At 46.3% G+C, this 27212-nt stretch overlaps 1 long non-coding RNA gene across 1 annotated transcript; it reads left to right on the plus strand.

The window, feature by feature from the left end:
* The first annotated feature begins 603 nt into the window (after nucleotides 1-603).
* On the plus strand, nucleotides 604-22733 carry LOC139043207 (uncharacterized). The gene is made up of 3 exons (XR_011500267.1): nucleotides 604-777; nucleotides 2025-2150; nucleotides 21878-22733. It is a non-coding gene; the product is annotated as an uncharacterized lncRNA (long non-coding RNA).
* The last annotated feature ends 4479 nt before the right edge of the window (nucleotides 22734-27212 follow it).

A 27212-nucleotide genomic window follows, 5' to 3' on the forward strand; every position in this document is an offset into this window, starting at 1 on the left:
GCATACCTCACTTAATGAAAGGGACATGTTTTGAGAAATGCATCATTAGGCACTTTCACTGTTGTGTGAACATCACACAGTGTACTTACACAAACCTAAGTGGTAGAGCCTACTACACACCCAGGCTATGTGGTGCTACCCGTATGGGACCACTCTCATGTATGTGGTCCATTAGTGACCGAAACATCGTTAATATTGTTACATGGTGCGTGACTGTGGTGGATGACAATGACAAAATGGAGTACCATTTTCAAGGCTTCTAAAATGGAGCTGGGAGGCCATTAAGGAAGTGGGGCTTATGCTTGTACACCACATCCACCACCAGATGTTAACTGAACTTTTGAGCTTTACCTGACAGCAGAGGTCACATCTTCAAGTGTTTCCTCATTCCAAGAAGGGGCAGTCTGCCTAGGACCAACTATGTTCTGGCAAGTCAGCTCACCCCATGCCAGAACCAGTCATTAACTGTTCACTGTAGACCTTTGTAAGCCTGTGTCCTTTCCTTTTATATACCCCTGCCTCCTTTGTCTTCCTAGAAGCACATTTGAGCTTCTACTCGAATCTACATCTCCTGAATTGCAATTCTTGAGACCCCAAATAAACTTTTTGGTTCTTTTGCAGTTTATGCCTCTTATTTGCTGACTTTATGTGGTGACAGAAGTGGGATCCCTAGCTACTGACCTTCAATTCTGGTGCCACTTCACAGACACAAGCAAGGTGCCTGCAAAGAATCTTTTGTGCTCTGTCGTCTCCTCCTGGTGGCTCTGGTTCCTGGTGGTAAGTCCTCCTGGGCCTGGACCTCCCATTTTTGGTAGAGGTCCAGACTCTTTATGTAGGCGTCCTTTGATAGTGGTTCTGGCCATCCTTCCATTGTCAGCTTTGTTAGAAACTTCTGTTTCTTTCACTCCTTTTTTGGGCCTTTGATCCTTTGGTAAGTTCATACAAATGAGAAATCCATTTTCTAAGAGGACCACCAAAGAACAGCCCCACTCTGGGACTCCTGCTGGTTTTGTCTTTAAAGAATACAGACCTTCTACATGTAGATTTCTGTCCCACTGGGCTCAGATTACTCAGGGTGATTTAAGGCTTCACTGGCCTAAATGGGGCTCCTTTGAAATTCCTAAATTGGTTTATCTGTGCACTCAATTGGAAAAAGCCTATCAAACCAAACAAATAAAATGGGAAACTTTTTAAAATTGGTATCTTGAGGCCTCTAAATGAAACACTGAAAAGGACACTTCCTTGCAAGCCATAACAATGTCATAACTAAGAATTTCAAATGATTAAATGTAAATGCCATCGATAAAAGAATATTAACTCCTCCTGTATTTGTCAGGGTTCTCTGGAGAACCAAGGAGATTATCTATATATATATAATATATATTAATATTGATATATAATAGAATATATAATCCATTGTATCTATATTTAAATTCATTTATTTAGTTCTATAAATTACATATATACACATAAAATTTATATATAAAAGAAACTTTGGCCTCGCCCCTAACTGCCTAAAAGAATTTAAGACAGAAGGCCTGTTCCAGGAAGGAGCTGTCAACGTAGGGAACTCTAGATGTGGTAGAGAAGAAGGTACCTAGCCGGGCCCATTTTACACAAGTTCTCTCTCATTTGTTTAGAGATGGCCCAGCAAACATTTGGTTTTCTGTCTCCTTGTGAATTGGCTTCCTCCTCTTTGAAGTCCCAAAACATGACCCCCAACCCCGCGACTTTGTAAAATATCTAAACCCTAACCATAGAGCTGGCAGACACGCTGTAGACTGAGCAGCAGCATGAAGACCAGGGTCAACCTGATGACATTGTGGGTGGGACTACTGGCTGTTTGTCCACATCCTTGTCCTGGGTGCCCAGGAAGGCAGTCACCCAGCAACTTGCAGTGAGGTGTGGCGTGTGACTATGTTTCAGCCAATGCAATGGGAGTGGAAGTGGTGTGTGCCATTTCCAGGTTGGAACTTTTGAAAGCAGGTGTGTCTTCTCCGTGTTCCTTCTTTCTCCTTGTGCAGATTGGTTGCAGACAATGATACAGGCATCAGGAATGGCAGAGCCAAGAGACGGGAATTCATGGGTGACTGACACACCCTGTGGAAGAGAACCACCTGCCCAACACGAAACCCACCTTGGCCTGTAAGGTAATCACACATAAATTTCTACTCTCTGGTTATTCTTTTTCGGGATCTGCTTGTTATTTTCTTAACTATTATGGAAATATTTCAAATATGCAGAAGAGTACATAGTATGACCTCTATCTCCGGCCCCAATACCCAGAAAGAACAGACGTTAAATTCTGCCCTATTTTGCATTCATTTGCTGGGGCTGCCATGACAAAATACCACACGTAGGGTGGCTTAAACAATAGAAATTTATTTTATCACGGTTCTGGAGGCTGAAGTTCAAGATCAAGGCGTTGGCCGGTATAGTCTCTTCTGAGGCCTCTCTCCCCGGCCGCTTCTCCCTGTGTCCTCACACGGTCTTCCCTCTGTGTGTGTCTGAGTTCTAATCTTCTCTTCTTACGTGACTATCAGTCACATTGGATTGGAGCCTACCCATGTGACCTCACTTTACCTTAATTACCTCTTTAGAGGCCCTCTCTCCAAATACAGCCCTATTTTTAGGTCCTGGAGTTAGGACTTCAACATATGAATTTTCAGGGACATGATTCAGCCCACAACGATATGTCTGTTTTTAAGAAGCAAAATGTTGCCGTCACACCTAAAATTCACATTTCCATCCCGTTCTCCTCCCTCCCTCATCATAGGTATCAATATCCTAAAATTAATTACATTCTTTATGATTCCAAGAATATCCATGTGCATGGCTCCATTAACAAAAGATTACATTTTTATGCAGAGTCAAGACATACATGTGTATGTCTCCGTTAACAAATTCTTACATTGTTATGCACTTAAAAAATGTACAGGAACAGCATCACACTGCACATGTCCTTCTTTGATTGGCTTTGGGCTATAAATGGGGAAGGAAAAACAGCAGCCGAGGGTAAGAGAATAAATAAACGGCTTATGCATAAAAACCCAAAAGGACAGATTTCCAAGAGCATCCAGGTTGGTGACCACGTGTAGGTTCTGGGAGAGTGGTTACCTGGAGAGGGCGTGGAAGCTCAGTGCCCTTTCCCCATGTCTTGCCCTATGCGTCTGTTCCATCGAGCTATTCCCGAGTCATATCCTTTTCTAATAAACAGGTAATCTAGTAAGTAAGAGGTTTCTCTGAGTTCTGTGAGCCACCCTAGCAAATTCGTCGAACCGGAGTAGAGAGTCTTGGGAACCTCCTACTGACAGCCAGTTGCTCAGAAGCATAGGCGACAACCTAGACTTGCTGTTGGCACCTGCAGTGGGGGCAGTCTTGGGGACTGAACCCTTAACCTGTGGGGTGTGATGCTGTCTCTGGGTACATAGTGTCAGAATCGAGTTGAGTTGTAGGACACCCAGCTGGTGTCCCAAGAATTGCTTGTTGGTGGGGGGGACTCCCCCGACCCACAACCCCACACACATTGGAATTGGTACCAGAACCTAGGAACAAACTGTGAAAGATAAGCATCTTAGCTTGGGTTCCCATAACAAAATGCCATAGCGTGGGTGACTTAAACAACAGAAATTTATTTTCTCACCATTCTGGGGGCTGGAAGCCTGAGAGCAGGATGCCAGCATGGTCAGGTTCTGGCGAGGGCTCTCTCCTCAGCTTGCATAAGGTCCCCTTCTCACTGAGTCCTCAGATGGTGGGGTGTGTGTATGCGTGTGAAGAAACAGAAAGAGAGATCTCTTCCACTTCTGATGAGGCCGCAGTCCTATCTGATTTAGGTTCCACCATTATGACTTCATTTTCACCATAATTACTTCCTAAAGACCTTGTGTCTGGACATGGTCACAAGGGGGGGTCAGGGCTTCCATATATGAATGGTGGGGAGAGAGAATTCAGTCCATAGCAATAAATAAAGAGCAAATAAATAGAAACAAAGGTTTGGCATTTCTCTTTCTCATTTCCTTTCTTCCTGACTTTACTGTCTTGCTCTTTGTCTAGCTTCTTGAACAAGTAGCTCATTGGTTTCTAATTTTTCTTTTTAGATACGTATGTTGAAGGTATCTTTCTTCTAAGTATTGTTTAATTCCATCCACCAGATTTTGTCATGTAGTGCTTTCAGCTATAAATATTTCCTGAGTTCCATATGAGATCCCTTTCAATGCAAGGTTCTATAAGTTCCCAGCCATTATTATTATTTTCTCATCTGTCGCTCCTTTTACAAGTATGTAATGTTCCTCCTTGTCACCATGTTGGTTTTGTCTGGAGCTTTACCTCCAAATTTCTATAGATATGCTTTTTTATTGACAGGTAAAGGACAAAATGAGGAAATATTTTTGCTATATATAAGCATGGTATCTGTCTACACTCCTGGGACAGTGTAGACTTCTAATCTGTCACTTATCCACCTTTGTGAAAAGGAATTCTAATATTGGCTCACTGAAGTCATTTTGGTCAACAGCACAGGAAATTGGTAATATGTATGTGTGGGGACCTGGAAATGGCCACCCCAAGATATGTCTCTTTGGCATCAGGATTATTTGAGGCTGATTGCTTTTGAGAAACTGGGACAGGGAAGGAGGAATGGAACTTGCCCTTTGTTAGGGCACATTTACATTTGTAAGGTAAATCTCTATCTGTAAAAGTTGCCTCCCTCCCTGTACCAGGAAGAAGAAAGGAGATGACCTTCTCTCTAAAAACTCTTAATCAATACCAAAGGCAAGGACTTAAATCTGCATTTTATTGTGCTAGTCTGGTAACCTCCTGTAACTGACTTTCCTCCCCCTCCCAACGTTGGCATTTCTTAAGGATTAAGCATCTTTCCTTAGGCTAGGAACTGATTGCTGAGCTCACCTGTGACCGCCCAGCTCCAGACAATCGACTTGAGTCCTGCTATGCCCACTGAGATAGCAGACCCACTACCTGCTGTGTCCATCAAGTGCCGACAGGGCAATCTTGTGACTATTGTGGGAGGGACATTTCAATCACATGTGAAACACCCCATTTGGCGGTATATAACCACTATGTGCACCCCACTTCTTTGGTGCCCTTTCTTCCTTCGGGAAGAAAGGCACCGGGCCACGGTTCCTCATAAAGCTTTGTTTAATTTTCTCTTGCTTTTCTGTCTCATGTGAATTTAATTCGTTCTCCAGCCAGACGAACCCACATTTGGGAAGAGGAAATGTCTTCCTCCCCTACATATGTTTTCATCAGTCAGATAGTCCATGTTGTGCTGTATTCACAACAAACTCCTAAGTCTCAGCTAAAAATAACCAAGGTTTATTTCTCGAACATGCTCCATGTCATCAGGAGCTGGCTCTGTATTATCCTTGCTCAGTCTGGAGGATTGAGTAGATGGCAGCTAAAAGATGCTCGATCCAACTTCTTGCACAACTGCCAGGCAGGAAAAACACACTCCTACTGTTTGCCAAAGGTTTGTCTGGAAGAGACAGCCTCATTTTTGCTCAAGTTTCATTTGCCAAAGGCTCACAAAGTCACATTTGACTTTAAGGGGCCAAGAAGATACATCCCTTCTGTGTGCCAGAGAAGAGCCGACAATATTTGGTGAACGGCAGTAATAATAACTATACACTGTGCTCTATTGTGTCTTCCAAAGCTTATTTTTGCTTTTTGTTTGTTGATTTTTTCAAAAATTCCCTTCAGTTATGTGAGTTACCGTAAATCCTTCTAGTCAATTTCTTTAATAAGAAAACTGAAGTTAGCCAGAGTCAGCTTCTTTTGCTTAAAAAAAAAACATGGTCTAACGCATTAGACTTTGCGTTATAAATGTTACTGAGCAGCTTAGGAAAATGAACTTCAGTTTACACCTTGGGCTGGTCTTCAAGAAAGGGTACACACTGACTTTTGAAGGATAAGGTTTTAATAGGAAAAGAAGCAGTGCATGGCATGAGCCAATATTTAGATCCGAATAATTATTGGTGACTGCAGCATGTCAGGCAGGGAGCCAGCTGTTTTTGCATATGCTCTCTAAGTCAATTTTAATTCTTTATAAGAACAATATGAGGTGACTCTTACTATTCATCACTTATATATGCAGAAACTGAGGGTCAGGGAGGTGAAATGACCTGTGCAAAAGTCACTTAAATAGCAAATGATGGCTTTGTTTCAAGTCCATCATCTGATCAGGCAGAGGTGAAAGAGAAGAATGCAATGTGTGTTTTTGGGTAGTGGGTACTGTTCGGTTTGGCAGGACTGTAGGATACATGAAAGGCGGAGGGGCCCTTGAGTGCTAAGGCAGAGAGTTGGAGTCTATCAGGTAGGCAGTGAGAGGAAGGTTTCCGCATCAGAGAGGGCACTGGTGGAGCCATGCCTCAGAAACATTGATCTGCTATTGTCCTCTACGATGAAGAGAAATGAGGCACGCTGGAGGCCTGGAGACCAGTTGGAGGAGCATTGTAAAAGCTCACATAGGCCTGAATGGGCATGGGTGTTGGCAATGGAAAAAGAAAAAAGTATTCTATCGAGTCTCCAGACGCCCAGGAAATTGCTGAACGAAGTCTGAGTTCTCCCTATGTAGATAGCTCATACTTTTCATTATAGATTTCTCAAGAACTTGCTCCCAGGAAAAACCCTGGATGGAGAACAAAACAGGTAAGTGCCCAAGTGAGAAATCTACAAAGCTCCTCTCCCCCAAAATCACCTCTTCCCCATCTGGCATGTCTGGTTCTGGCATGTCTTGCAGGTGGTCAGTCATGTCCATCACCTGGTTTCGGTGTGTGCGACACCTGTATCTGGTGTATCCGGCAGGTGTTTCTCACAAGACTTGTAGGTGGTTCAGACGTGTCCAGAAGGTGGTTCTCGCGTGTCGGGCACCTGGTTACAGTGTGCCTGGCATGTGGTTCAGGATTCTCCATCTAGTGGTTCAGGCTGGTCTAACAGGTGGTTCAGGTGTGTCCAGCCGCTGTTTCAGCTGTTTCTGGAACCTGGTTCTGGCCTGTGCTGGACCTGTTTCTGGTGTATCCATCATATGGATCTGGCATGTCCAGCACAGTGTTTGGGCGTGTTCAGCAGGTGGCTTCAGCGTACTGGGCGCCTGGTTCCATCGTATCTGACCGTTGGTTCCGTGGTGTCTGGCAGGTAGTTCCTGTGTGTCTGGCATATGGTTCCAGTATGTTCTGAAGGTGGTTCCGGCGTGTCCGACTGGTGGCTACCATGTGTCCGGAACCTGATTCCTTTGTGTGTGGTTGGTGCGTTCAGTGTGTCCAGGTGTTGGTTCCGGCGTGTTTGACAGTTGGTTCCCGCATGCCTGGCGGGGGATTCCAGGCTGTCTGGCAGGTTGCTCTGGCCTTTTCTGGAAATTGGTTCTGGCGTATCCAGGACCTGGTTCCGGTTTATCCAGCAGGTGATTTTGGCATGTCCGGCAGGTTGTGCTGGCGTGTTAGGCTGGTGGTTCCGGCTTGTCTGGCAGGTGTTTGTGGCATGGCCAGCACCTGGTTCTGGCGTATTCGGGAGGTGGTTTCAGTGTATCTGGCACATGGTCTCGGCATATCCAACAGGTGGTTGCGAAGTGTGTGACAGGTGGTTCCTGTGTGTCTGGCATGTGGTTCTGGTACGTTCGGAAGATGGTTCCAGCATGTCCTTTGGGTGCTTCTGACATGTCTGCAAGGTGGTTCTGGCGTGTCAGTGTCATGGTTCCAGTGTGTCCGGTGGGTGGTTCCAGGTGGTTCTGGCGTGTCTGGTGGGTGCTTCTGGTGTGTATGGCGGGTCATTCAGGCATGTCTGTATGGTGGTTCCAGAGTGTGCGGCAGGTGCTTCTGGCATGTCTGTTGGCTTTTTGCGGCTTCTAAGGGGCCTGGTTCCAGTGTATCCGGCAGGTGATTTTGGCTTGTCCAGAAGGTGGTTCCAGCGAGTGAAGCAGGTGGTTCAGGCGTGTCCAGCAGGTGGTTCATGTCTGTCAGTGATGTGGTTCCGGCATTTCCAGCACATGGTTCTGGCACTCTGAGAGATGGTTCTTTCATGCCCGTCATGTGATTCTGGAGTGTCCATCAAGTGGTTCTTGTGTATCCGGCAGGTGATTTTGGCGTTTGAGTCAGATGGTTCTGGTGTGTCCTGCAGGTGCTTCTGGCACGTTTTGGACCTGATTCTCACATCTGCGATGGGTGGTTCCACCGTTTCCAGATGATGCTTCTGAAGTGTCCAACAGTTGGTTCCAGCATTTAAGGCAGGTGGGTCACACAAGTCCCGCCCGAATCATTTGGCTGAGGCACGAATGATTGTCCTTCCACATGCTTAGGAGGAGAGAGACAATAGGATTTTAACCAACCACTCTTTGGAAGTTAAGAAAAACTCGCTTTCCACAGTGCTCTTACAGCATACTGGCAACCTCTCATGCCGCCCTTGTGCATGGGTGGAGAGAGTGTTCACAAAGCAGCTATGGAAGAAAGGCCAAGTTTGCTCAGCAGAGTCCTACATTGCCCTAAAATTGCAAGGCACAAAACACTGCCTCCAACCCTCAAGGGGAGATGAGCAATAATCCATCTTGCTTCCAGCTCTTTAGGAAGCTGAGAAAGAACTCACTTGCCACACTGTTCTTATAGTGTACCTTGAACATCTCATACAAAGGCACCTGAAATGCTGTTTATTTGGAGCCCTTAACTCATTGCTTTAGAACTTCTGCTTTTGGGGCATTTCCATCTTGCCAACCCGGCTCAGACAAAATGCCTACATCTTCTCCTTAAGCAAGGAGGCTGAGGCCCGAATGATTGTGCATCCACATGCTTAGGAGGAGAGAGACAATAGGCTTTTAACCAACCGCTTTTGTGCACTGGAGGAGAGAGTGTCAGAAAGCACCTATGGAAGAAAGGCCCCTTTGCTCTCAGCCGTGCCCTACATTGCTCTAGAGGTGGAAGGCACAAAGCACTGCCTCCATCCCTCAAGGGGAGACAAGACACAAACCATCTTGCTTCCAGCTCTTTAGGAAGCTGAGAAAGAAGTCGCTTTCCACAGTGCTCTTATAGCATATTGGGAACCTCTCATACACAGGCAGCTGAACGCCATTTCCTCCCAGCCCTTAACTCGCTGCTTTAGAACTTCTGCTTCTGCCACATTTCCCTCTTGCCAACCCGGCTCAGGGGTAATGGCTACATCTTCCCCTTAAGCAAGGGGGCCAAGGCCCGAATGATTGTGATTCCACAAGCTTAGGAGGATAGAGACAAGAGGCTTTTAACCAACTGTCCTTGTGCATTCGTGGAGAGAGTGTCAGAAAGCCCCTATGTCAGAAAGGCCCATTTGCTCTCAACCATGCCCTATATTGCTCGAGAGGTGGATGGCACAAAGCACTGCCTCCATCCCTCAAGTGGAGACAAGCCACAAACTGTCTTGCTTCCAGCTCTTTAGGAAGCTGAGAAAGAACTCACCTGCTGGATATGCTTGAACCAGGCACCTTAGAGGCTGGAAAAACCCGACAGGCATGCCGAAAGCACCCGCCGAACACTCTGGAACCACCACACAGACATCCCATAATGACCCAGCAGACTCACCGGAAGCACCCACCGGACACACCAGATCCACCTGGAACCACCCACTGGACACACTGGAAACATGAGTCTGACACACCAGAACCAACTTCCAGACATGCTGGAAGCACCTAACGGACAGGCCGGAACCATCTTCTGAACCTACCAGAACCACATGCCACACACTTCGGAACCACCTGTTGGATATCCCAGAACCAAGTACCAGATACACTGAAACCACCTCCCAAATATGCCAGAACCAGGTGCCAGACACGCCACAAACACCTGCCACACAAGCTGGAACCACCATCCTAACACGCCAGAACAACCGGCTGGATACGCCAAAATCACCTGCCAGATACACCGGAACCAGGTCCTGGATACGCCAGTACCAATTTCTGGAAAAGGCTGGAAAATCTGCCAGACACGCCAGAATCACCCACCGGACATGTGGGAACTAATTGCAAGACAGGCCGGAACCAAAGCCAGGACACTCTGAAAGCATCAACCGGACAGGATGGAATCAGGTCCCAGACACACTGTTGCAACCTGCTGAACATGCCGGAACCACCTTTCGAATGTACCAGAACCATATGCCAGACACACAGGAACCACCTGCCAGACACCATGGAACCAACTGTGAGATACACCGGAACCAGGCTCCCAGTATGCTGAAGCCACCTACCGAATATGCCAGAACCATGTGCCAGACACGCTGGAACCATGTGACGGATACACCAGAAACAGGTCCAGCACAGGCCAGAACCAGGTGCCGGACACGCCTGAAACAGCTGCTGGACACACCTGAAACACCTGCTAGACCAGCTTGAAACACTTGACAGACAGTCTGGAACCACATGCTGGGCACACCAGAATCAGGTGCCCGACATGCCAGAACCACCTGCTGGACACGCCTGAAGCACCTGCCAGTCTTGTGAGAACCACCTGCCAAGAACTCCAGAAACAGGTGTTGTACACGCCAAAACCAGGTGCTGGACATGAATGAACCACCTTAAAGAAATGCCAGAACCAAGTCCCAGACACGAGTGAGTCACCTGCAAGACATGCCAGAACCAGGTGCCTGACATGCTGGAACCACCTGCCGCTCACGTCGAAATCACCTGCCGGATACGCCGGAACCATGTGCTGCACAGGCGGGAATCACGTACCAGACATGCCGGGACCACCTGTTGGATATGCCAGAACCAGGTGCCTGATTCACTGAAACTACCTGCCGGGCACACAAGAACCAGGTGTCAGACAGGCCTCGACAACCGACAGGGCACGTTGAAATCACCTGCATGATACCCCGTAACCACGTGCCAGAGAGAATGGGACCACCTGCCGGACACACCGGAGCCACCTCTCAGATATGCCAGAACCACATGTTGGACACGCCGGAACCATCTCCCGGACAGACCTGAACCACCTGCTGGACACGCCAAAATCACCTGCCTGATACGCTGGAACCAGGCACCTTGGGTGCTGGAAAAACCTGGTAGACATGCCGTAACCACCCGCCACACACTCTGGAACCACCACACAGACATGCCAGAACGACCCGCCAGACACACTGGAAGCACCCACCAGACAAGCCAGAACCACCTGGAACCAAATGACGGACATGCTGGGACCATGACTCTGACACGCCAGAACCAACTCCCGCACATGCCTGAAGCACCCAACGGTCACGCCTGAGCCATCTTCTGAACGTACTAGAACCACATGCTAGATACTTCGGAACCACCTGCCAGACACTTCGGAACCACCTGTTGGATGTGCCGCACCCAGGTACCAGATACTCTGAAACCACCTGCCGTATACGCCAGAATCAGGTGCCAGACATGCCACAAACACCTGCCACGGAGGCCGGAACCATCAGCGTAACACGTTGGAACAACCTGCTGGACACGCCAAAATCTCCTGCCGGATACACCAGAACCAGGTCCTGGGTACACCAGAAGCAATTTCTGGAAAAGGCGGGAACAACCTGCTGGACACACCGGAATCACCCCTGGACATGCGGGAACCAACGGCCAGACATGCTGGAACCAACACCTGGACACTCTGAAAGTACCAACCGCACACGATGGAATCAGGTCCTGGACACATGGTAGCCGCCAGACGGACATGCTGGAACCACATTCAGAGCGTACCAGAACCACATGCCAGACACGCAGGAACCACCTGCCAGAAACCATGGAACCCACTGTCAGATACGCCAGAACCAGGCACCCAGTACGCTGAAGCCACCTGCCGAATATGCCAGAACCATGTGCCAGCCACGCTGGAACCATGTGATGGATACACCAGAAACAGGTACAGCAGAGGCCAGAACCAGGTGCCTGAAATGCCAGAACCACCTGCTTGACACAGCTGAACCACCTGTCAGTCTTGTGAGAACCACTTGCCGGATACACCAGACGCAGGTGTCGCACATGCCAAAACCAGGTGCCAGACACATCTGAACCACCTGCCAGTCTTGTGAGTACCACCTGCCAGATACACCAGACACAGGTGTCGCACATGCCAAAACCAGGTGCCGACATGACGGAACCACCTGCAAAACATGCCAGAACCAGGTGCTGGACATGCTGGAACCACCTGCTGGAGACGTCGAAATCCCCTGCCGGATACACCGGAACCACATGTCACATGTGCTGGAATCGCCTACCAGACATGCCGGGACCACCTGTTGGATACGCCGGAACCAGGTGCCTGATTCACTGAAACTACCTGCCGGACACGCCAGAATCAGGTGTCGGACACGCATGGAAAACACACAGGATATGTCGAAATCACCTGCATGATATCCCATAACAATGTGCCAGAAAATAGAGTACCTAGGATGTGTGAAATCCTATTGAGGCATATTCATATAATGCATTTATTATCATCTTTCTCGCTTTTTCTGTTTTATTGTTATAATTTTTTTTTTTTGAGGAAGATTAGCCCTGACTAACATCTACCACCAATCCTCCTCTTTTTGCTGAGGAAGACTGGCCCTGTGCTAACATCCATGCCGACCTTCCTCTACATTATATGTGGGACTCCTGCCACAAAATGGCTTGATGAATGGTGCATAGGTCTGCACCCAGGATCTGAACCGGCAAACTCCAGGCCACTGAAGGAGAACACGCAAACCTAACCACTGTGCCACCAGGCCGGCCCCAAGCTTTCTGTTTTTTTAAAGCAATTTCAATTCTTGCATTTGTTTCACCAGCAGTGGTATCATCATCTTGGACAGTTTCCTCCAGAGTCACAGTATCTAAAATTTGGAGCATTTCTGTTGCTTGTTTGGATAAGTGATGTCAGAATGTCTAGTAAATCTTCCCTAGGAGAACTGTCTAAAAGACGTCTCAATTTAGCAACTGCGGGGACATGTATATTCAACATTTCAATCAATAGTAGTTCATTTTTGTAGAACTCTTCTGATAATTCTCCCAGCTTCTCTTTAGTTTTACAGGTGTTGAAAAATCCCTCAAGTCCACTTTAACGACAGGATATGACTTCTCTTTTAAATCTGTACCATCTGCAAACAGCACAGGCGTGTGGTCAACAAAAGTGAGTGGGAATTGGGCTGGGTACTGCCCACAATCTGAACCATCAGTGCCGCGGCCCCAATCCTGTGCAGTGGTGGCAGATCCTGAGTATTGCTGGCCAGGTAGGTCATGCTGGGGGTGAGACTTAGGATGGTGCTCTGCAGCTCTCGAGCAGGCAGCTCCACACCAGCTGCCAGTTGCCAGTCCAGTCCACACTGGGTGCACATGGGGGGGCTTGGAAGCAGGAAGCCATCTGGGTGAGCAGCAGCAGGAAGTGGCTGAAGGAAAATTATGGGAAGATGAAGGGAGAAAATGTATAATAAATAAAGCTTGCCTTGTTATGCAGATAAATCTCTCAGTTAAAAAAATTCTCTAGGGGTTGGCCTGGTGGTTCACTGGTTAAGTGCGCACGTTCCACTTCGGTGGCCTGGGGTTTGCCGGTTCTGATCCCAGGTGCAGACATGGCACTACTTGGCACGCCAGGCTGTGGCAGGTGTCCCACATATAAAGCAGAGGAAGATGGGCGTGGATGCTAGCTCAGGGCCAGTCTTCCTCAGCAAAAAGAGGAGGATTGGCAGCAGTTAGCTCAGGGCTAATCTTCCTAAAAAAAAAAAAAAAAAAAATTCTGTAGGGGCTGGCCTGGTGGCACACGGGTTAAATTCACACATTCTGCTTTGATGGCCTGGGGTTCACCAGTTCAGATCCCAGGTGCGGACCTACACAACACTTATCGAGCCATGCTGTGGCAGGCATCCCACGTATAAAGTAGAGGACGATGAGCATGGATGTTAGCTCAGGGCCTATCTTTTTAAGCAAAAAGAGGAGGGTTGGTGGGGAATGTTAGCTCAGGGCTAATCTTCCTCAAAAAAAAAATTCTCTAAGACTCATTCTGTTTCTGGTGCAGATGCTTTTACTAATGGAAATTTCCTTTAGAAACATAAATTTCCTTTCCAAAGAGGAAGTCTATCCTTCATTTAAAGCAGTCAAGGTGGAGATCAAGAGTTTTTCCTGCATCTGCTGGCTCTCGATTGCTTTTGGCTCCAAATAATTTGTATGTCAAAGTACCATACTTTGGGCATCTTCAGCATTCCTTCAAGAAGAAACAACTTGTTCTTGGAAGTCTCTGTCTCCTCCCCAACCCAGATGCACTCAAGCTGTTAGGGGCCAACAGCAAACAGGGTTCTGCCTCAAGAAGCTTTGGGGAAGCCTCTTCACCCTCAAAGGCCTGAGACACACGAGAGGGATAGATCACTGCAGGTTCTTCAGCCATTGAAAATAATATAAACAGTTCCATTCTCATAAATTTAACAACTTGAAAACAAGGAACAACTTACCAAAAATTTCAAACTAACAAAACTCAACCAAGATGATAGTATTTTCCTCAATCGGGCGCTGCTAGCCAAGCTTTTTGCCACAAAACTCAAGACTTGGATTCATGCGACACACCTGAAGAAAGCACAAACTCTGGGGGGAACTGCACATCATTTGGTGACTTAAAAATAAAGATTTCTCCAAATGGAAGCAGACAGTATCTGATGCGAAGGTTTCCAAGGTGTCTGGACCAGGTCTGTTGGAAGTTTGTCTGCCAAACCTTTGAGGATGACATGACACTTCACATCATCTCCAATGCCTATGATCTTGATAACATGCAAACTTTAGGTCAAAAGTGCCAGAGAGTTCTCCTTCCTCTCACTCCGTGTTCCTCAAATGTGGCCACGATAGGTTTCCAATCTGTGTGTTTTTCCTCCAACATGGGACATGACTCCCAGAGAAGGTCCTTCCTGGCATCGAGGGATGAGAGGCTACTGAAACTGGAAAAATCTGACTGCAGATCAACAATGCTTTCAGAGAAAGATCACAATCAAAATGGGGACATGTGAAAGTTAATAAACGGAAACGTAGTTGAAATAGTGTTGGAAGGCTAATAGAGGGAGTTCTCATGCCCTATGTCAAAAGCGCAGTGCAACAGGAAGAATAAAGACTTTCTCTTCCTGACCAGTCAGAAACTAAGCCAAGGAGAGACTGTCACAACTCTGCCGATGAAAAGCCACTGCCCTCAAGACTGTGTCCAATAGCCCCCCAATTTTCCCCACTCTGAGATAAAAGAGCTTCTCCTCTCTTTCTTGCTGGGTGCTCCTGCATAGCTTGCCATGGTTTCACACTCCAAATGGCTATTCTTTGCTAATCCCAGGTAAACCAATTTTCGCCAGAGAAATAACTGGCTGTCTATTTGTTTAAGGTCAAGACTTGTTAATAAGCCAGAGATGTAGAGAAAACATTTGATAAAATCGAACTCCTGTTTGTCATAAAATTTTGTAGCAAGTTTGAAATAGATGGAAATTACTTTCACTTGTTGAAGGTCATCTACAGAAAATGCACAGTTGACTTCATGCTTAACAGGGAAAGACTAAAGGATTCTCCCCATAATAAGGAACAAGGAAAGGAATACCACTTTCACTATTCTTATTCAATAAAATACTGAAGCTTCTGGCAATAACAGAAGTAAAGGAAATAAAAGCCATAGAGTTTAGAAAGGAAAAATATAACCATTCTTAGTTTCATTGTTGTCTGTGTAAAAAAGTCTGGGAATCTACAAAAAAAAAAAATCAGAACTAATACATGAGTACAAAAAGTTCACCAAGTACAAGATCAACACACAAAAGACCATTTTATTTCTACAACTAATGATGAACCTGCAGATGATAAACTTGAAAATGCTGTATCATTTAAAACCACTCCGAAGAACATGAAACATTCAGGCATATATTCAGGAACATGTGTACAGGATCTGATGCTGAAAATTATAAAATACCGATTACGGTAATTAAAGAAGATGCAAATAAATTGAGAGACTTACTATTGTCAAAGACAAATGCAACAGACATTAGTTAAAGTGGTGAAAGCAGATTTTATTCAGTAACGGCTCACAGAAGCTGAGCTGCGCTCAGATTTGTACGCAGGTGAATTTAGAATTTTAAAGGGAATGAAGGAGCAGGGTTCAGGGGCTCAGTGGAGTCAAAGAAGTAAAAAAGTACAAAGGTTGGTCAGTGTAACTGTGATTAGACCCTCTGTGTTCGTTACTTTGCAGTTATCAAAGTTAGGATTCTATCCTCACTCAGAAGTTGAGAGAAAGAGTCTCTATCTGTCTTAATGATCGTATTTCAAAGGAGTGGCTCTTAGGTCCTTTAGAGAATTGTGAGAGATACATATCGACAGTTGTAAGCCCTCTTTAGTAAATACTCTAAGAAGGGGGATCAGAGGCCTATAATTGGGTGTTGACTAAAATAAATAGCAAATTTTTCTGTCAGCTTTGAGCTCTCAGGAAGGCATTTTAATGGTGGGCTGGAGTCATTCCGGTTACACAGCCTTATGCTGCTAGAAGCCACGCCAGAGTTTGGTTGAGTCTCCTCCTGGTGTGGGGGTTTGGAAGGAGTTGTTATGTGCTGAGAATTCTGCAGTCCTCACCATGCTACTGGATAGAATAAAGAGTACAGGTCTCAATTATCCCCAAATTGATCTATAGGTCTAATATTATTCTAATAAAAATTCCACCACAGTTTGTAGACAGAGACACCTTTTTCTAAAATTTATATAGAAAGGCACATAGCTGGGAGTAGCTAAAACAATCGTGACAGGAAGAATAATGTGGCAGTAAACACTTTAACAATATTTAGTATTGCCTTGTAGATAGTGTAATCACAGCATCGTCATTTTCATTGTAGGACAGCTACATAAATCAATGGAACAGAGTAGAGAATCCAGAAATGGACCACGGAGTTATACCCTAGTGATCTCTGACACCAAGAGTGAACCTTAATGTAAATTATGGACTTTGAGTGATAATGGTGTGCCTATGTATGTTCATCAATTGTGAGAAGTATACTACTCTGACGAGAGATATTGACAACAGAAAGGTTATGCATATGTGGGGGCAGGGACTATATGAGAACACTGTATATTTCATTAAATTTTGCTGTAAACGTAAAACTGCTCTAAAAAGTAACATCCATTTATTTTTTAATAGGCAATACAAGAATACCTTGTGGTGAAAAACTAGTCATTATTTTAGCTGTGATGGATACACAAACTTGCACTTCTGATAAAATTGTACAGAACTAAATACACAGGAACAAATTAGTACAAGTAAAACTGAAGAAATCTGAATAAGATAGTGGATTGTATCAATGCCAACAAGCTGGCTGTGGTATCGTCCTATAGTTTTGCAGAATGTTATCATTGTAAGGAACTGGGTAAAGTGTACACTGGAACTTTTGGAGTTATTCCTTACAGCAGTGTGGAATCTACAACGATCTCACTATAAATTTCAATTAAAAATAGTTGGCAAATGGAAAGTCAGTCTATGTTCTAAGTTAGGAAGTTTCATTAAATGGTCAGTCCCATTACTTTATAAATTGAATATAATGCCAATAAAAATTTTAACGAGCTTTTCTGTTGAGTTAGATAAATGATCCTACATGGAAAAAATAAACGCATAAGCTAAGCTAGGAAAATATGGACCAGGAAGAACTCTGAGGGAGGAACTGTTCTATCACACGTTAAAAATATTGCAGAGACTGTAATGCGACAGGAGAGGATTGTTGCATGCACAAGAAGAGGAGAGAAGGGAAAGGGAGGGGAGAGGGTGGCAGAGGTCAGGGGAGTGGGGGAGGGGTGGCCTGATTGGAAGTTGTTGACGTGGGGAAGCTGGAGGTCACTAAGTAGAAGGCAGGCATCCTATGCGATGGTTTAGGGAGCATACGTGGCTTTCTCTGGCGGTCCTGTGTTGAAAGCAGAACGAGAGTTTTGGAAACTGGCAGTTACTGACCAAGTGCTGACTGTTCTGTGCTGAATGCTGCAGGGGCTGTGACTTGGCTTCTTGGGATGTTTGCTTCCCACGTTGGGGGTCAGAGTTATACTGTCATATATGATCTGGCCTTTGTCCATTTGTATATTCAGTCTCAAAAAAACAGTCGGTGCACAAATTCATCAGTTAGCTCGTCATTAAAAAATCGTCTCTTGGAAAGTTAAACCTTTGAAAGTTAAAAAGATGAAAATGTTAAAAAGATGAAAGACGCCAAATAAGTTTTATAGATGAATATGAAGAAATTGAATAAGAATCTCAAAATTATCCTTCAACAGATTAGGGTGTCATGAAACAGGTTTCTCAAACTTAAAGTCCTATATTAACATTATTTTCTAAAAAAGAAATTTGGCAAATGAATTAAAGGACTTCAAAAGTCCTTAGCGTTGACTTCATGTTTACACTTCTAGTAATTTACAATCAGGAAGTAATTCTAAATAGCAATGCGTTTTATCTCCTAAATTGATTTTTTTGTGTAAATTATTGATTAAAAAAAGAAAAAAATGAAATCAAATGTCCAGCAGTTAAGTATATTTACTTGAGAATATATCATGCAAACTACGTTTAAGTAGAGTGTCATTTTTATTATCAGCATAGGAGAAAAGATGAGTTATGGAAGGGATTCTGCTCATGCTCAGTTATTTCCTTTACTTAACATTAAATCTTGAATAAAGTATAATGTCAAGCTGACTCATTTACTCGTTCATTTTAAAAGCTGAAGACTATTTCCTTGGTTTTTAAATAATGAGGTGTAAAGAAGGGGGTGAGGTGTTGAAAATAACTTCCACTGAGATTGACAGTAGCAACTGCTCTTGATTTTTTTGAGAGTTGTGGGGTCACCCATCAAAGCAGGAATGCTATTTATGTTCAGAAATTAACAATCTGAATTTTATTAGAAATTTTGACTTTTATACACCCTCAAAAAGTAAACTTAGGAATTTATTTGAATTTTTAGCTCTGTTGAGGTATGAGTAATAGACAAAAAATGCACACGTTTTCTATATGTGTATTGATTAGTTTGGACATATGCATACACCCGTCATATCATCCCCACAACCAAGTGCTGAACACATCCATGACCTCCAAAATTTTCCTTGTGATTTTTGTGTGTTTTTTTAATCTTAGGAATTTCATGGATTTTAACCTTATGCTCAGATAAAAGAGGGAGAAGATGAGGTGTACGTTGTTTCATTGTGGTACCTTAAGACATAGACTTTCAACATACACATGACTTCTGAAAAGCAACATTTATTACTCTCACAATGAAATATTTTCTCCTATTTCCTTCAAATATATGGCCTTCTTATTCTACCCCCCACCCACTTCCTTTTTGAGTAGGGACTCAGGAGAAATTTCCAATGGTACTAACAAACAGGGTCCAAGGGGTGGCTGCCCCTCAGCCCTGCAGGCTTTTCCCCTGTGAGAAGCGCCCACTTTGCACGTGTGTGAGCCAGTGTGGAACAGGACAGAGTATGTCTGCAGACTGGTTCAGCCTGCTGAGCCCCTTTGCTGCTTCTAACCTATGGCCACAAAAAAGGCTAAATGGAGGGAAATTAAACTTTGATGTGTTGATGATTGAAAAGGAAAGTGCCTTGCTCTCTAAGGGATAAAGTCATTTGGAGGAAAATCAAATAACTATCATAGTTATTTTTTCCTATCTTATTTTTCCACTGAAGGCACTAGATATTTCAATCTGACTTCCTAACACAATCCAGTAGTACCTTCCTTTTCTAAGGCCAATGAACTGTTATGTAAGGGGCTTCTATTGCGTTTTCCAAACCCTCCTGGGATTCTGTTTATCTACTGTTCATTTTTCACCCCCTGCTTTTCAGATTGCTTTGTTCACTGTCCTTGTAAAATAAATGTGGCTCATTAAAATAACCAGCATTAATATGTATCTCTTTCACTGCATTTTATCTAATAAATATGCTGAAGATTTTCTGTATTCTGCATGTGAATCCTTTGTTGAATATTGGAACTGGGACAATCTCTTCGCATCCTGTGACTTGCCAATTCCCTCTTGTAATGTGTCTTATGATGAACCGAAAGCCTAAATTTTAATGAATCCCAGTTTACCGATATTTCTTTTATGGAGAGTGTGTCTGTGTGTGTGTGTCTTCTTTGAGAAGTTTTTTCTACCCTGTGGTCCCGAGGATGTTTTCTTATGTTGTCTTCTAGAAGTTTCATTATTTTACCTTTCCCCTTTAGGTCAAAGTGTCCAGGAATTGAGTTTTGTGTATTGTGAGGGTAGGGCTCAAGGTTTCGTTTACATCCATATGCTCATCTCTACGAGTAATAACAGGCAGCATTGGGACAGGTGGACACAAGCCTGGGAGTTAGGGGTCCTGTATTCTCAGCCTTACCCTCCCTTTAAAGCACCCTCTGAACGTGGGCAGGTGATTTTCCCAGTTCTCCCTCCTCTCAGACTCCTTCCTTCCTCTCTTCCTTCTATCCTTCATTCCCCCCTCCCTCCCTCCATTCTTTCCTTCCTTCCTTCCATCTATCCACCCGAGCATCTGTCCAGGTATCAATCTGTCCAACTGTCCTCCTGCCTGTTCGCCGGTTTGTCCTTCTTCTCTCCTTCCATCCTCTTTCCTCCCATGTCTCAACTTCTCTTCCTTGTCTTTGTTCTTCCTGCTTTCCCTGTGACCCTCCATTTGTCCGCTCTTCCTCTGTCCATCCAGGTGTCCCCTCTGTCTGTGCCTCTACCTATCTCTTTGTCGCGTCTCTCTCTTCTTCAAGCACACTGTCTCTCTTGGGTTCATCTCACTCACAGGCTCGAACATCCCTCTACTCACACAATCCCTCCTTCTGTCACTCACATTTATGGCTCACCTGTGAATGGTTGTCCTGGGACAGCCACTGCTGGAGTGCAGATGAGCCTGTGGGGCTTCACCCACTGTGTGGGGTCTCTGTGTCTCCCAGACGACAGCCCTTTCCACAGCTCCTGAGCCGGGCAGCATGTTCCTGCCTACTTCCTCATTGCTTGAGCAACCAGAAGCCACCACAGCCCTAGGGGGGGCCCCTCTTCCTTCCCCAGAGGAGCTCTCCAGCCCCACAACTCCACTGCCCAATTATTACTGGGCAGCTGGGAAGCCGAGGTGTGCAATTCTGCTTTGAGGGCAAGCATGCTGATCACAAGGATTATACCAATATTTCAATCTGATGCAGCCCTCAGAGAACCCCTGGTCTTGTGAAAGTCACAGAAAATTCTAATACAAGGTGGGATGTTTTGAGGAGAAGCACCTGGCAACCTTTGGGTGAGAAGGGCTCTCTGGAGGAAGTTTTGCCCAATTGGGGTCTTTAAGAAGGAGTAGGAGTTATATAGGGAAATAGGGTGTGGAGCGTGTTCCTGGCAGAGGAAATTGCATGAGCAATGGCCCTGTAGGCAAAAACAGCATAGTGTATGGGAGAATTGACAGGAATTTGGTTTGCCTGAAGCACAAAGCCTAACTCCGAGTGAATGGATCAATAAGGCTGAAGAGTCAGCAGGAGCCAGATGTGCAAGGGCTTTGAGTGCCAGGTCAAGAAGCTTGAACTTAACCCTGAAGGCCTTAGGGAGCCATGGGTGATGCTAGAGCAGGAGTGTTCTAGTGAGATCTTCACTTCAGAAAAATGCTTCTAATGTTCAAGGCAGAGAACATCCTTTAGACAATGCATCCAGTGAGCATGTTAGGGTGTTGGTTCCGGTGAGAAAAGGTAAGACCTACCTGGGACGTGAATGAACAGAAGGAACGCATTGAGGAGCAATCTGTAAGTGCAGTTGGTGTTACTGGCAGGTGAGGGAGGAGGAGCTGAGAGATATGCTGGCTTCGACTTGGATGAGCACAGCATTGGGTGGTGGTTCCACTGGGAGCAAAGGCAACAGATGATACTGAGTTCAGGACTCTGATTTGGTCTCAGCTCAGCTCTCAGTGATGGCCATCTCTCTCCCTCTCTTCTTGCAGCCAAGGGACACGACCTGAAGGCCCTCACACTCAGTTCCACCCTCTCCAACATCCAGTATTTGACAGACATGAGCAAGAGCTCAGCCACATTGAACTCCACTGAGAGAGGCCTGCAGCCCCTAATGAGACCCTGGTGTCAGCAGCTCCTGGCTGGATGAGTCCCAGCCAGCCACTCTCCACCTGCTGTCTCTCCTGCTCGTCGTCCTCCTGCATCCTCCCCAGCTTGGATCCTTGTTCAAGAAGAGCAGCCTGGGCCCCTTGTCTTGGGCTGTAGACTGATCTCCCTCAGGGAAGTCCCTTTTCTGAGCATTTGAGAGTCATGAACACTTTCGGTGACCACCCCAGTTTTCACTCTTCCCACTGACTGCCAATTTGCTCCTCCCTCCCTCTAGCCCCCATTATCAGAGGATTCAGGACATCTCTCTAGAGTCCCCACATTCCTCTCTCCCCGGGCCTGCGGAGGAAGGGGCAGCCTCCAGCATGAAAGCTGTCTGCACCTACCACCCTGACCCCATGGCTCATGATGGAGAGTGTGACAGAGACCCCATGTGACAGAGAGCAGCATTCCTGGGTGCTGAACCAGCTGATCCACCCTGTCACCCCGAGAGGCCTCTACTCCCTGCTCAGGGACAGCCTTTTTGTCAGTGGTGAGTGCTCGTGCTGAGCTGGATTGACAGTGATCGTTACTTATGCCTGTTCTGCTTTATTTCCTCTCTAACACGTCAGCCCAGGTTCTGCGTGGGGGACACAGAAACCGTATATGTAAAAACTTTCAACTTACAAATGGAGACTATGTAAATGGATTTGTTGATCCCAATAAAAAAAAAAGTGAACTGTCTCACTATTAATTTTTATATAGATTGCCTGGACAAATGGTAATATCTTGGTTATAATGGGTTTACATATACCATTAAAAATTAGTTTCACTTGTTTATTTTTAGTTTTTTAAATGTCAGTATTTAAAAAAAGTTTAAATTTCATTAGATAGAGTGTGAAATTCTACTGTTGGACAGCACTGTTCAAGACGTGAAAATAAAGCCCAGAGAAAGTGGTTAGGGACAACTTTTCCAAGGAAAGGAGTCAATCTGACCCACGTGGCAAGATGCAGACAACAGTCTCATACACACATACATGCACACACACACACTTAGAAAGCAAGACCAACATCATCATAGAGTTGAACCACTACTTCTCAAGTGGCAAGAGGTTGCAGTCCTACATTGTTCTAAGTGGACGAACCTCAGGAAAGGAGCCAGGAGTCAAGAAAATTTACCAATCAGGAAGATCTAAAACCAGAGAGTAAAGGTCAGGATCTTTGGTGAAGTTCCCAGCGGTGGATTCTGTTAGAGACTCAATACGTTAGCGAGAACTTTGCAAGAAGGGTTGTTACAGAACTCACCTATCCTTTCCTATGTAAAAGTACACAAGTTTCGTAAAGAATACTAGCTCCTGCCAATCAACGAAAAGATGGTAGAACACGAATATCGCCCTTGTAAATCACTCCTGGATTAGTGAGCCAGTCAGGGAACAGATGACAGTGGATTGAGCTGGACCTCATTAGGCTGATTCTGACTTCATGACCATCCTGTGGATTGTCTCATGCCAGGAACTCTAAAACATGCTGTCCCCACCACTCTTTTGCCACCAAGGTCCACCAACCAGACCTTGCTGACAAATGCCCTGGCTGGGCCCCTTCTGACCACACCTGGAGGACTCTCCACAAATCCTACTCCGTCACGGCGCTCTTCCACCTGCCACTGGCCAGGGAGGCATTTCCTCCAAGGCTGACACTCTGTGTGCCCAGCTCTGGGAATGACACGTCTCCCTCAAGTGAAGAAAAGGATCTGAGTTCAGAGCCTGTGGGCTGCAGCCATTAGGACAAGGCCTGGGGTTTGCTGTCAGACAGAAGAGAACCTGTGGTGGGTGTGGGTCCCAGGGTTCAAGAAGCCCCTGTGATTCCTGGATAGAATCCCAGAAGACGATGCAGGACGGAGGAGGGATGCTTGGGTGTGATTGTCCTTGGGAATGTCCATAGGGAGGCGGATTTGCCATTGGTAATGCCTTCAACAGGGTTGTTCATTCATCGATTCATCCTGTCTCAGGGAGTGCTGTCTACATCCTTCCAGCCCCTAGTCTCCCGTCTGGAGCAAACAGACAGCGTCAGAAGAACATTTACATTTCATTTGTAATGTATGCGTACAGGGCATGCAATGTGCTGGATGTTGCAAGTGTTTTGAAACATTAACTCCTTTAGCAGTCTCCATATCCTCACAAATTAGGTACGCTTATCCTTCTTGCCAACAACAGATGAAGAAACTGAGGCACCAATGAGGTAAGTACTTTGCCCTCTACCAATATCTAGGAAGTGATTGAGGTGGAATTTGAACATAAGTTGTGGCTCCATATTCTCTGCTCTTAACCATGTTCTTTGCTCCCTATGACTTCACACCATGAAGACGTTGGCTCAGTGTATCCATTTTCTTGTTACACCCGGTAGCCCCACTCTTTGATCTCTGTCTGAAAAAGATGCTATTCGCATCAAAACTGTTGCACATACACAGCCAAAGTGACTTCTCCCCATATCCCATGTCCTGGAAAATACATAGAGAACATTTCAAAACATTTCTTGCCCAGGCTGGGAGTGCTTCTGGGAAATCCCACTGTTCCTGTAAGAAGCCAAGGGCAGGCTGGGAGCTGTGTCTCAGGGGAAAGGTGAGATCAGGAGATACTATGGGGTTACAAAATGGATGGGGGACCTCAGCAGGAATTGACTTCAGGATCTGGTGGTGTTTCAAGCTGGGTGCTAATTTTCTGGCTTTGGGTGTAGGGGCTGGTGCCGCATTCCAGGGAGAGGCCAGTCTCCCTGTGTTCTTGGGGAAACCAGACCCTTGAAAGCAAGGGAATGAGAATTTCCTTTCACAATGGACTTGGGAGGGGAAACATTCAGCCCAGAAGAGACAGTCATGATCCTGAGGAAACCAGAAGAAGCTGCCTCCTCGTCCGCCAAGCAGAAAGCCCTCCTTCATGGACTCACTTTATCCAGATGAGACCAAGAAGGAGGACATCATGAGATGCCCTTGCAGGTGGGAGACCTGTGACAGTGGAACCTGTGCCTGGGAGGCTCTGAAAGGCATCATAGGGGTGACATTTGCTGTCAGCAGGGTGCCAGATGAGAGGCACGCCTGCTTGTGTCTGGGAACAGTTTGAGTGTCAGGGAGAAGGCACCGCTGGCGCAGAGGCTCACAGGAAGAAGTGGGTCTGACCAATGTCCGAAAGAGGGCAGTGTAGCTGGAAGGAGCCTGAGAAGAGAGAGGAGGGTAGATGGGGACAGGCAGGGCCAGAGGGCAGGAACTGGCAGACTGTGCTTTTCCCGTCGCTCTCTGATGACACTGCTCTAAGACATTGCACCTAGAAAATACAAATCCTTAACATCTCACAAATTCTGTGTGCCAGGAATGGGGCACATCTTAGCTGGGTGCCTCCGCCTCAAGGTCTCTGTGAAGCAGGGGCTGCGGCTATATTGCGGCTCGACTTGTGGAGGGTTTGCTCCCAAGTTCACTCACATGCATGTTGACGGGGTTTGTTTGGACTGAAAGTCTGAGTTCCTGCCTGTCTGCTGGCCAATCATTCCCTCCGTTCTCTCCTATGGAACATCTTCATAGGACAACTGAAAGCATGCACACTTGCTCCCCCAGTTCCAGAGATATAAGATGCAGAGAGAGAGAGAGATGGAAACAGAAGGAGGGAAAGACGGAGGGGACTAAAGCCAATGAGTAAGAAGGAAGGGCCAGGCTTTTTGTTCTTAACCCTGGGTTGCAGGCCATCCCATCACCTTGGCTGCATTCTATTCAGAAGGCAGCTCCTGACCACTTGTGGTTCCACAAGGACGTGCACAGCAGAAGACAGTGAGCACCAGGAGCCATAGTGGAGGCTGCCCACTACATAGGCCGACACGAGGCACTTGGGTCTGATTCTAAGTCAAACAGGAGACCTTGCAAGGTTTCATGCCAGTGAATGGAAGTATCTGAATTTCCCCTAATTTCCACCTCTTAAAGGTGCAGACCTGGAAATGAGGCCCAGAGGGGCAGTGACTTTCTCAAGGTCACAGAGCTGGAACCCAGTCCTGTTTTGAGGGGTACTCCACACTACATCCCACCCCTTCTTGTCATTCTTTCATCTCTAAGTGTGTGCATCAGACACATGCAAACCAGACCACAGGTGTTGTTGCTATTGTCTCTTCTACACCTGAGGATGTCCGGAGGGAGATATTTCTGGCCTCGTCCCCATTGTTCAGGTTGGGTGATTGAGGAGGCCCTGGGAGGCCCATTGGCATTTCCAGGACACAGAGCTTGTAGGAAAAAAAGAGGTCGGAACTCAGCTGCATGTCCTCAAGCTGGAACCCTGGTTCCATCTCAAGGTCCTGTGTTGGGATCTGTGCTGGCTATTTGTGTACAGTTCTGGAGGTGACATGGGCAAGGAGGGTGAGCAGCCAAGATCCCAGAGAGGTTTTCGGTGGGTGTGATTGAAGAAGGCGCCCAGGTAAGGGAACCTTGAGGAAGTGACCTCACTTCCTTGAAAACAGACCCCAACAGAACTTAGCACACTGGTCTCCAGGCGCCCACATTCTAGACATAGCATCCTATTGAGCCCACTTGAGTGGCGACACTGAAGACAAGAGGATGTTCTCCTGCTGTCTCCCGAGTTGTGGAGGCTCTGGCTTCAGGAAAGCCAAGAAAAAGAGCCTTTTCAGTCACTATAGACACTGGCTTGGCCCTCACCTGCACCGCCTCTGTCCAACTGGCAGGAGGAGCACTCAGGTAACACAGGGAAAGCCAACCGGGTTAGGCCACAACTGGATGCCACCCGCACAACAATTTGAGCCTCCTTGTGTGTCGGAGGGGAGTGAGAGATGGACGGCGGTGCTGAGCGGGGACCCACCCTGGGCAGGAGCCATTTGCTCGGTGTTGGAATCCTGGCAGTGTGTCGTGTCCCCAGCCTAGGTGGTGGCTAGCAGGATGGGAGAGTGGGTGCTGGGAACCAAGCTCATCTACCCATAGGTTAGTCCCGAGCCATCCAGGTGTCATCTCATTCCCTCCCTGGCTAGAGGTCTATGCAGATGCTGCTCGGTACCTGATCTGTGCTGGGGTTTCCTCCTGTGGCCAAGTCGAGGCAGGCCCCTCAGACCTCCCGGCCCGGCTCTCGGGCACTGTCTTTGCAGAGCTGCACGCAGGAGGTGGTGGAAGAGCTGACGGATGGCTTCGGGTACTCCATCTCCCTGGACAGGGACCAGCTGCACCGCGCCACCATCAATAACCAGGGCTGCTCTGAGGTGAGA

The sequence above is a fragment of the Equus asinus genome, unplaced genomic scaffold, assembly GCF_041296235.1.
Source record: "Equus asinus isolate D_3611 breed Donkey unplaced genomic scaffold, EquAss-T2T_v2 contig_193, whole genome shotgun sequence".
Lineage (NCBI taxonomy): Eukaryota > Metazoa > Chordata > Mammalia > Perissodactyla > Equidae > Equus > Equus asinus.